The following is a 12,964-nucleotide window of genomic DNA, read 5'->3' as shown; positions in this document are numbered from 1 at the left end:
GAAACGAATACTTTACACGTAAAGTGACATTTTCTAAGAGTTTTATGACTGGAACACACGACGACACGATTGATAAAGATTATATTGGGTTGGTAAGAAAGTAAGTAATGAGCGAATCATAACCAATATTGTAATTTTTATTTAATTTATTATTTTAATCATTTATCAAAAATATAACGGCCTTCGTTATCTACTACTTGTCTCCATCGTTCTGGTAAAGAATGAATAGCATCGGCGAAGAAGTTCTTAGGTTTAGATTCAAAAAACTCAGCTATGTACTGTCGTAGATGGGCTTGGTCATCGAACTTTTTTTCATTCAAGGCATTGCTTAGCGATCTGAACAAGGCGTAATCCGTAGGTGCCAAGTCTGGAGAGTACGGTGGATGAGGTATCAATTTCAAACCTAGCTCCAATAGCTTTAGCCGAGTCACTTTTGCAATGTGTGGGCGAGCATTGTCGCGTAAGAAAAAAACTTTAGCATGCTGTGGACGATTCTGACAGATTTTTTTGGTTTAAATTTTCAAGCTGATTACAGTATACTGATGCGGTAACAGTCATTCCACTTGGTAGGAATTCTCAGTGAATAATACCATGAATATCCCACCAAACGGACAGCATACCTTTTTTCGGGTGAGGCTCTGTTTTTGGTGCCTCTATTCCTTTTTCGTTTGGAGCTAGCCACTGACGGTTGCGTGTGTGATTTATATATAAGACCCATTTTCATCTCCAGTGATAAGATGGTCCAACCAGTTGAATGTGCGGCGAAAAGACAGAAGTTGTATGCAGATATCGGCACGGCGGTTTAGTTGATCTCTATCAAGTTCGTGCGGTATCCAAACACTGTATTTGTAGTTTTTTCCCAACTCGTGTAAATGTGTTTCTATGGTGACATGAGAGCAGCCTAACTCGGTAGCAAGAGTACGACTCGTTAGCCTCAGATCTCCTTCAATTAAGGTTTTTAATTTGGCTACATCAATCTTCACCGGTCGACCAGACTCAGGTTGATCTGATAATGAAAAGTCGCCACTACGAAACCGCTGGAACCATCGTTTCGCCGTGGCCTCAGACACAACTTCAGGAGCAACACGCTGACATATATTACGCACTGCTTCGGCGGCTGAATGGCCAGACTGAAATTCATATAGTAAGCAATGCCTTACATGCACTTTTAATTCGTCCATTTTCTTCCTTATATTAGCTCGGCGACAGCTAGTGAATGACTGACGAGAAACTGTGCGACTCGCCCTTTATATACTTTCGACCATAGAAGATTCTAGAACTCTCTCAAAAATTTTATGTGGAATTCAATAGATCGCTCATTACTTTCTTACCAACCCAATATTTCAGTGGCGCCGCCTAGTTTCCATTTTTATACTCGTAGTAAGAGCCGAACCACCCGACCAGACCTAAGTTTCTCAAGGATGGAACTTTCGGATAATGTAAAGTTAGTATTGAGAGTTTAAGGAAAATTAGTGTTTTTTTTAACCTTCTAGCAGAGAAAGCGCCGTGACTTAGCTAATATACAGACATTAAACGTCGATACGAGGTTTCATCATTGAGAAAATTAGGAAGGCGTGAGCGTTTCGTGAAGGGTTTGTGCATTCGGATAAGCACACTGGAGGTTCTGGTTTCTTAGTCCATTTAACAGGTGGCATTCTAATGTATGGGGAATATTATAGCATAATCTTCTTATCAGTGTTTTACGACACTTTTTCGAATGTTTTCACTAGAGATACTACCTCAATTTTATCGGTAAGGTAATCTCTCCCTTCGGCGCACTTGGGCAATTAATGTGTTTACAAGAGCAACATATTGGACAATTTATGTGTTCACATATCTTGTTTAAGCCGCTTACTCTTGATTTTATAGCCCTGGCTTTTTGCTGGAAAATAAAATATGTTAAGACTGTTTATAAACCAATATGTATATTGCTGAAAATGTTGGAAGATTTTATAATTATGAATGAACTAGGTAAGTACCTATGTTAAATAGTTAAGAAGCTTAGATTTTAGATCATCCATAGGCACCAATAATATTATAAATGAGAAAGTTAGAGTGTCTGTTTGTCTGTTTGTTTGTTCGTCTTTCACGGCAAAACGGAGCGACCAATTGGGTAGGTAAAGTTTTTTGAAGATAGCCAAATAATATATTTTTCAGTACAGTACAGATGGTGTTTTTTTTACGCACTAGTACGAGAAGTGGTTCATTATATAACAGGTTGAAACTTCGGAGGCTCATCTGTACTGAAAAACTTCGTACGATGCACGTGCAAAAAGGAAATTCGTAACTCGTGTCGTTTTAAAACACTCCCTTCGGTCGTGTTTTAATTTATCGCCACTCGTTTCGAACTTCCTATTTTACGCACTTGTATCGTAATGTACTATTTCAGTACAGATGGTCGTTTTTTTACGCACTAGTTCGAGAAGTGGTTCATTATATGCCAGGTCGAAACTTCGGAGACTCATCTGTACTGAAAAACGTCGTACGACACACGTGTGAAAAGGAAATTCGTAACTCGTGTCGATTTAAAACACTCCCTTTGGTCGTGTTTTAATTTATCGCCACTCGTTTCTAACTTCCTTTTTTACGCACTTGTATCATAATGTACTATTATAAACTTACATTTAATAAGTATTTAAAACAAGAGAATAGAGTGATTAAAAGAAAATAAGAAGTAAAATTGTAAAGAAACTAAGTGGTAATGTAACTACTATTTCTGATACTACGTCTATAATAGAACGATCACGAAGAGGTGGCTCTTTTATTTTTCTGTCCCGCTCTCTTCTCTTTCTAACCCCCCACTTCCCTAAAATGGGGGGTGGACGTTTTTATGGAGCATTCCGCAAGTTTCTGGTAAATTATATATTGAAATAATCTGATCAAATGTAAACAACGAAAAAACATAATTTCGGCAATTTTGCCACAAATTTAAGTCATTTCATGTTAAAATATTCATTGATGTTTTCACGTGTAGGTACGTATGTATGTATACCTCAGAAAATATACCAAATTACATTTATGATTGGCTGGGTGACACTCGTTACAGTCGGCGATGTTTATTCTAAGGCATTCAAATTTCTTTCACGTGTGCCGCCATATTTGCTGTTATAATAAAATCCAGGAGGTTTATTTGACTTGCTAACACGGACGTTTCGTGTTGATTCTCCGTAGATGTGGACAAAATCGCAATTGTCGAATAGGTACAATTCACAGTTAAGTGATAAGTGTGACAACTAAACCAAACTATTATCTTTGTACCGAATAGTAGCAATAAAATAAAGTTGAATTTTGTTACATTATTTTTAACGTTTTGGTTGTAGAGTTGACTAAATCAAAACTTGATAAAATACACGAGCGATAATAATATATATATTTTTATAAGATAGGGTTAAACGAGCAGACAGGTCACCGGATGGTAAGTAAGCATTGACTGCTGCCCATGTCCACCCGAAACACCAGAAGGGTAAGTGCGTTTTCAGATTATCCGATCCGATATCGGATGTAGGAAGGATTTCAAAGGCAGAAATCAAAGATGGCGACTAATGTATTGGATATCGGTCCTACATCCGATATCGGATCGGCTAATGTGAAACCGCACTAAGAGTTGCGTTGCCAGCTGTACAATGGGTGGCTCTTGAAGGTCGTTCAGGTCCAGGGGATCGATTTTTTAATTTCGAGCGCACGAATTCGCCGTTCGCAACTTTCGCAAGTCTGTGGAAAACGACGTAATGCTATTTTTGAAAAAGGACGGCTAGTAATTTTAAAACTAGTGGTAATGACCACTCGTTTTCGATTCTGTTAGTAGAATTTAATTCTCTGGTACTGGAGATATTATTGAACGAATTTTACGAAATCGAATGGCCGAGATTCAAAAATCGGCCCCCAGACAGTCACATTTTAACTATACAAGGTAGCAAGGATATGTCGCGTAGGGTGATGGTGGAAAAAGTGATTTTAAAATGATGCGGCTTTAACAGTTAGTGTGAGTCGAATAAGGCCCCTGCGCTGCGTTTTTCCAAACCTTATAACGAGAATGTCACGTTCGTTCGGCTGCGGACAGGTGATATAATAAAATGTCATGCTCCGTGTTATTACGTATTGAGATTATGTGGTGAAGCTTTCTATGTATATTAATACCAGTTTTTGCCTTTGAATACAATCTTACTTTCTTGTTTTACATACCGACATAAATAATAAATAAATATTACAGGACATTCTTACACAGATTGACCGAGTCCCACGGTAAGCTCAAGAAGGCTTGTGTTTTGGGTACTCAGACAACGATATACATATATATGTAATATACAAATACTTAATAACAGGCCTTTGCATCTATAACAGATGATTTAAGCAGCATCCTTGCGACACTTACGTTCGTGGCTGTATAGCCCAATTCGAGAGAGGATCCCTCGTCCGCACACATGGCAGGTGTATGCTCCCCCAGATGGGCGGGGGTTAGAGGCCTGCTCGTGACGCCTCATGCGTTTATCATTCAAGGAGGAGAACCAGGCATTGTCGTGCTTGGATTGACCGTCATGGACAACACGGCGCCACGTGGGTCGGTCTTCGGCCAGCCGCTGCCACTGGTTGCATGGAATATCAAATGTGACCATGTCACGCTTCACGCAATCTTTAAAGCGCAGCATTGGCCGTCCGACCGGTCTCTTTGCATCTGCAACCTCTCCCAGCAGGATTTGACGTGGTAAACGAGTCTGCTCCATTCGATACACATGCCCGAGCCACCTCAGTCGCCTCTTCTTTAGTATGGCTGTGATACTAGGAAGCTGTGGGAATATCCACAAATACTTATATACATAGAAAACATCAATGACTCAGGAACAAATATCTGTGCTCATCACACAAATAAATGCCCTTACCGGGATTCGAACCCGTGACCGCGACATAAACAGTTATACATACATACACGAACGCTCCGGCTGTGAAATGAGCTCCCTGTTGAGGTATTCCCGATGAGCTACAGTATGGGGTTCTTCAAAAAAGGAGTGTACACGTTTCTAATGCGTCGGCAACGCGCATGTGACACCCCTTGAGTTACAGGCGTCCATATGTTACGGTGACCGCTTTCCACCAGGCGGGCCGTATAGGTACCTGTTTGCCACCGACGTGGTATTAAAAGAAAAAAAAACATACATATAGTTAAAAAGGTGGGCAAATGAAACTGCTCAAAATTGTGTCGCTTAACGTGGCTTAACTTCAAACTTGGGTAAATCCATTCTGCTATAAGGTTGATTCTTTTTTAGATTATATATATTTTTATACATAATCAACCTTAAAGCAGAATGGATATACCCGAGTTTGAAGTTAAGCGACACAATTGAAGTTCCCTTAACAATTGGGGGATGAAAAAAAAAACAAAATTGCATAAGTGCATGTTCACATTATCCGATTAGGGATCAGGCTAATATCCTATAATATTATAGGAGCCATCATTGACATTTGATCAAATCAAATCAAATCTCAAAGAATACTATTTTTCCCTTCCTTATATTTTATGAATGACACTGTTGTTTGTTTTATTAAACCTTTTTATGTATGTATGTATGTTTATGTATGTTTATGGTATATTTATGTATGTCTATTTGAATGAGTGTTTTGTGTTGTTTGGTTGTATTTAAATTCTACTTCTCATATTTCTTAGAGCCACCTACCAATATAATCAGAATATATTATATTCTGATTATATTAACTCCAGTACCCAAAGGTTGTCTGGAAGAGATCGCTCTTAAGCGATAAGACCGCCTGTTGTTACCTGTGTTTAATTTGTTTTTGATTCTTGTGCATTACTTGTAAACTATGTGAGGTGTGCAATAAAGAGTATTGTATTGTATTGTATTTGCCTTTCATATCCTTCCTACATCCGACATCGGATCTCATAATGTGCTCTAAGTATCTGTAAGTTGATTGATTGCGCTTTACAAGTTTTGTTCATTAGCTGAAAGCAAAACAAACCTGATTAATGAAGTCCACGCTTTTCTGCATTTAGTTACACTCGAGCAAATTACGTTAGTTTGTTTCCTTTGTGAATTTAAATTAACCCCTTAAAATGCGTAACAATTGCTGGGAGTTGAAAGGGTTAAACCGCATAGGTACCTACTTTTCCCAGTTTATTTTCAGTAGTAACTACTTACTACTCTTTTTCCTAGAGTTATTTCGGCAATTTGCCACGGCTCATGAAAGCCTGGGGTCCGCTTTGGCCAGACTTTAGTATCTATAAATACTTTTTACGAAATCTACTGCCATATCTGACCTTCCAACCCAGAAGGTAAGCTTGAATGTGGTGTCTTTGAAACTAGGCCTTACTGAGATCAGTACAGTCAAAAAGGAACGAGTTTCTAGAGAGTTACTGCCAAAGAAAAATGTGTAATCACATATAGACTGCCATCTCTTGACTTAAAACTTTTGAACCTCCGTTTTGACAATTTGGCCCGTATTCTTAGCTTGATGTGTTAAAATGTCGAATATCATTACTAGCGCCATCTAGCCGAGAGTCCCCCAAAGGTGTATCACCATCTAGCCCACCGTACCTTTTTCTCTATGGTTCCGAGGTACGTTTTTTTCTTAGACTTTATCTGTCCATACGGAGTTACATATGTCTTTGGTACAGTTTCGTAATAATGTTTTCCTTCGCCGAAAAGCGACTGACAAACATCAAGTGGCATTTCGAACTCTCTCAATTGAACCCGCGACCTTCGTATAGAAAGTCGCACAGGCGCACGCTTTTCCGCAAAGCCGCCAGGGTAGGTAGCAAAATGCACAAACATTCACGATAATATATGTTTCGCAGCTATCTCTATGGCTTTTGCGTATAGGCGCCACAGAGCCAGACTGAATTTCTGTCGGCGTCTGGCGTCGACGATTGCCATTCAGCTACGCTGGCAGCGCTTTTGTAGCAGCGCACCGTGGTACTTACTACTAATGATGTAATATTACTCTCAAGCTTTATCCTGCTTATTTAATATGTTTGTTTACAGGCCTTGACCTAATTACTTTCAATTTGATTCATTCAGCAGTTACAAAACGTATCTACCTACAGAATATTTACATTCGGCCTAGTTCACCAGCATCTTTTATGGCAGTAAAGAATTATTAATACATAGGTTCAATGAATAGGTACCGTTTTATTAGGCAACCGGCAGGTTTTTTATCCCATAGTCCAGTATTCAGTCCATCACTTTAATTCAATAACCCAGTTCGTTTTAGATTCCATTAACTCTCAAATAGTCCTTACACCCTGGCGGGTGCTGCCTCTGCGTGTGTCCCATGGCACGGGCAAGGGCAGCATCCGCTCGGTGTATCCCTTACATTACATTAAAGTGTCAAAATCGACTTTACGTGTTGGCTACGGCTCCGCGCACGCCTCCCAAAGGTTCAGAATACCCTGTGGTTTCCGTGACGGGAAAGACAAATTAAATAGATAACAAATAATATGTATTAATAATTCTTTACTGCCATAAAAGATGCTGGTGAACTAGGCCGAATGTAAATTGAATAGTATTCAATTTATATTTCCGGCAGATGGTGACTCGCGCCACGAGAGGTTCCGCTCTCGACTGTTTCCTCCTTCAAAACTTAGTCAATCGTAACGAAATTTCAGAATCTGAATAACAATGAAATAATCTGTGTCGTACCGTTTAGTTTTTTTGGCTAATTGTTACCAATTTTGAATATCACACCTTTTTTTGCGCCATAATAAATAAGGCCGTTTTTGGAAATTTTTAATGGGCTATAGCGTCTTTAAAAATAAGAATATCAAAAAAATCAAAACGGTCCGACGTAGATAAAAATAATAATAATCTGTGTTAAAAAAATCATTGCTCTATCTTCAAAAACCAGGAAGGAAATAGTCGAGAGCGTTTGTATGGAGAATTGACCCCTCCTGTATCGTCTTAACTTATCGTTCCACACTGTATAGGTAGGTACTACAAAAAGTACATTTACGTTACCATCTGTGCTAATAATAGGTATCATACCCAATATTATAATATTTAGTTAATTTTTAGATAAAATAGACAGTTTACGTCAAACGTGACTAACGCTAGTAAATATGATTAACGTGTACATAAATTACCATATAAATGAAATGATTTAGCGCTTAATAACACGATTATTACTGAATCTCTTTATAACAGTTCACAGTTTACCTAATTTACAAACATTAACATCAGTGTATTTTCAGGTAAGGTACGGTGGGACAATTACAACTGGGGGGGGTGTGGGGATTTTCGATAGATCGAATTTTATCCGTGTTTTACAGTTTTTACACTGTTAATTTGAGTGTGATTTAGTAAATTTATTTCTCCTCTGATAAAGTGATAAAGTTCAATTGAAGATTGTGTTGTGTTTTAAATCGACACAAGTTACGAATTACCTTATCGTACAACGTTTTTCAGTACATACATAGGTACAAACTATTAATTTTCAGTAGGTACTGGGGGCCAATTTTTGAGTCTCACGTTCAAATTCAGAAAATTGTCACTGAAAACTTGTATCGCACTTGTATCGTAATGTACTATTTCAGTACACGTGGCGCTACTTTATCGCACTAGTGCTACAAGTGGTACTTCATGTGCCTATGTAGAAACTCCAGAGGGCCGTATGTACAGTCAAATGCAAAAATACGTATCGATTTTATCCGCTCAAAAATATGTAAAATAAATAAATAAAAAAAATAAAAAAGCCGTTTATTTCTCACCAGAATAATTAACATTATAACGAATGAATGAATGAATGTCAGTTTATTCACAATAACACTAATTAGTAACTAAGTAAGGTAAGTTCAGGAGTCTTTTTCCTGAGTGAGAACCCCTTTTTATAGGGTATAGGCCTCCTCCAAGGATCTCCAGAGCTCTCTGTCTGAAGCTGTCGTTATCCAGTTGGGGCCGGCGGCGGCGGCGAGGTCGTCTGACCAGCGCGTGCGCGGCTTGCTCCTGCCGCGCTTACCCGTGGGCCCGGTCCACGCCGTAGCTTCTTTTGTCCAACGACCATCCTGCAGCCGTGCCAGGTGGCCTGCCCATCTCCATTTCAACTTGAGTGCCTGTACCAAAAAATCTAGGAATTTGGTTTTTTCTCTTATTTTTGCGTTGCGCACCTTGTCTATTCTCCTGATTGAAAACTTGTATCGCACTTATATCGTAATGTACTATTTCAGTACACGTGGCGCTACTTTATCGCACTAGTGCTACAAGTGGTACTTCATGTGCCTAAGTATGTAGAAACTCCAGAGGGCCATATGTACCTACTGAAAAACTTTTTAAATAGAATACACGTGCGTAGAGGAAATTCGTAACTCGTGTCGATTTCAAATTTATTTACTCCGTTCGGCCGTGTTTTAAGTTTCGTACTTCCTCAGTAAAAAAAAATGTTTTACAGGTCATATTTAATACACAATTTTTGTATCTTAATGTACTATAACATAACTTCGTAATGTGCTAATTATGGCACTAGTGCGAGAATGTAGCGCCATATACAAATACATATACCTACACAAAGTATATAACAAATCAATCAATCAACAACGCCCCAAATGGGCAAGCTGATGAACTTTGTAAATATTTAAAAGACCTATGTACCTATGTACACAGCTTTGACAATAAATATTATCTTATCTTATCAAATTATTTTTTATAAACTGAAATAGAAGAATCGAACCGGGGTCTCCAGCTATCGCGGCTGACGTGCTAAACCGTTACACCACCCCGACCGCCGAGGTACCCGTCGAAACCCGCCCCAGCTTCGCCACCAGTGGGCTTGATCGCTTTTTCTTTAGTGTATGGTATCTATTTCAGTTTATATAGGTATACCTACAGTAACCTTATTTATACATACTTGAAAACGTCAAGTATCCCATCTAAGATATCTATAAGTATAGATTTCCCTCTTTAATATAATACTTATATGTATGTGTTGTCCATGACGGTCAAACCAAGCACGACAACGCCTGGTTCTCCTGCTTAAATGATAAACGCATGAGGCGTCACGACTCACGAGCAGGCCTCTAACCTCCGCCCATCTGGGGGAGCATACACCTGCCGTGTGTGCGGACGAGGGATCCTCTCTCGAATTGGGCTATACAGCCACGTTCGTAAGTGTCTCAAGGATGCTGCTTGAATCATCTGTTATAGATGCAAAGGCCTGTTAATATTAATTAATATGTATGTATACTCCGTATACTCGTCTATAGTATTTGAGTAGCTGTGGTTCGATATAAATATCGTCCTCTGAATCTTTTATGTTTCATGATAAATAGTGCCTTTGACGTACAGAAACAGAAACCACATGATATTCCTTATTTTATCATTCATAACTTGATTTACTTTTCCGGCTCACTTTGCTGCGTTATTTCCTCACAATTGTACAAACTCCGCTCTAGACAGAGGATATTATGGGATAATTTATGGTACCTACTCAAGTCTAATAATATATATCTGTAACTATTTACATAGAAAATTTCTTAGACTTTTTGGAATCCAATGCCACATAAAGCTAGATTCTAATAGCATTTCCACTTAGCATAAAGGACTACTTGGGTACATAGACCGGGCTGGACCAGTGTACGTAGTAGCCGAATGCACGAAACGCTATCTCTTTCGTAGATATCTATCTCTATCGCTCTTGCGTATTGACGCGACAGAGTCAGACTACATTTCTGCGGCGTTTCGCATCGCATCCGGTTACGGGGCCAGCGTGCGTAGCCGAATGCACAATCACGAAACGCTCACGATAATCTCTTTCTGGATATCTATCTCTATCGCTCTTGCGTATTGGCGCGACAGAGCCAGACTACATTTCTGCGGCGTAAGTCTAGTTTTAAAGAATGTTCTAGTGTTATACTGTATAACTATATGAACTGTTTGTTTCTTAAATAAATAAAGAAATAAGTAAACTAAGCTCATGGCGTTTACTATAGAAACAGAAGTCCTTCCGATCACTCCGGCTCAATAAGTAGCGCTGATTCGTCACACATTTTTGATGGAAAAACGACAAAAACTGGCATCGCAACATTTGAATTTTATTCTAATTCCAAACTTTAAAACATAATTTTTACATCATTAAATTAAAGTACTCATCCGAGAAGAACCTATTTAAATTAGCGCCAATTCATTTCAAAATGTACTTTAAAAAAGCAAGTTTCGCTGGCGTTTTAAAAGTCCTCAGCCAGTGTGAATTTTACGAACACTAAAACTTGAAGGTTCGTTAATTTTAATAGCGGAGCGCCCGGAGCGAGGCAACTTACTATGTACGCGGTTCACTAGGTTATAACTTTGTTTAACCTACGGTATGCCAACAATTTTATTTCGAGTCGATACCATGAAGTATGTAGTACGGGAAAAAAAGTAAGCGCAGTTGCTTCAAAGCTCGACATTAAAACTGAAACTAAACTAAAACTTTTTTAGTTAAGTAGTAGGTACGTTAGTTACCCCCGTGAGGTGACGGGTTAAGAATTTCACCAGTTTCACCACCCTCTTGCGGCTCTTGCCTTCTGTAAATGTCGTAGCAGTCGACTGTGGTATATGGGTTCCATTGTGTTGTGCGATGGGCTGGCAACCTGCCACTGCAATATCACAATTTCGGTTTCCTTCAACTCCTTAATTGCCAGTTTGATGTGCTATGTCGACCCCGTTTGGGAATACAGGCTAGAGTTTACATATTTATATATGTTATAAACTGATATAGATATCATACACTAAAGAAAAAGCGATCAAGCGCACTGGTGGCGAAGCCGAGAATCGAACCCGGGTCTCCAGCTAACGCGGCTGACGTGATAAACCGCTACACCACCCCGACCGCCGAGGTACCCGTCGAAATTTCTCTAGTGTATGTTATCTCTGAAGGCTAGGCGCCTTTGACCAACTCTAAGGGCGAGCAATTTGTGCTTACACCTCCTATATGAATCCTTTTGCAGGATTACGATATAGCGAGAGAGATGGTTCTGATGGTGGTGGTGACGGTAGTGATGTATATAATTATGTACTATGCATGTACATGCATAAGTGCATGGCGAATTTATCAATGAATTCATTCATAATTTCTCCATGCACTTTTGCAGCCAATAGTACCTAACCTTTACCTTTCATACGAGCTCGTAGTGTAGGTGTGTAACCTAAGGTGAAGGAATCCTTGTTGTGAAATGTATTATTTCTAGTTCTCTCAGACCTGCTAGCCTAGCCAAAGTGACAGGCTACAACATGCGACATCGACAGCGGCGTTTCATTAGACATGACAAATGATGGATGACAAAACCCAGCCTGGGTTGACCCTGAAATATAGGTATGGAAACAGAAAAAGTTGGATCAGGAATCAGGCCCCGTAGCCGAATGGCATTTCTGCGACGCGAAACGAAATCGAAACGCCGCAGAAAGTTAGTCCGGCTCCGTCGCGCTAATACGCAAGAGCGATAGAGATAGATAGCTACGAAAGAGATATTATCGTGAGCGTTCCGTGAGCGTTTGTGCATTCGGCTACGCACACTGGAGTGCGTAAGTGAGAGCCATGTCGGCTATGCATTCCTGTTTACCAAGAATTATTTAAGTATATAGGTAATATAGGATTTACAGTCTCCATACTAAAAATCGTACCTAATTTTTTTAGCGCCACCTATTAAATACTATCATAACAACACTTGATCATGCCTACATTTTTTTTTTTTTCAAAATGTGTATTGACGTGATATTACGATACTAAAATTAAAATTTTGAAAAACCTCCCCCGATTTTCATGAAACATGGCTAAGAACACTCCCGACTAACTCGGCTTTCAGACAAAAAAAAATTAAATCAAAATCGGTTCATCCGTTCAGGAGCTATGATGCCACAGACAGACACACACACAGACAGACAGACAAACAGACAGACAGACAGACAGACAGACAGACAGACAGACATGCAGACGGACAGACAGACAGACACGTCAAACATAAACGTATAACACCCCTTCGTTTCTGCGT

The sequence above is a fragment of the Leguminivora glycinivorella genome, chromosome 15, assembly GCF_023078275.1.
Source record: "Leguminivora glycinivorella isolate SPB_JAAS2020 chromosome 15, LegGlyc_1.1, whole genome shotgun sequence".
Classification (NCBI taxonomy): Eukaryota; Metazoa; Arthropoda; class Insecta; order Lepidoptera; family Tortricidae; genus Leguminivora; species Leguminivora glycinivorella.
Note: the sequence above shows the minus strand (reverse complement) of the source record.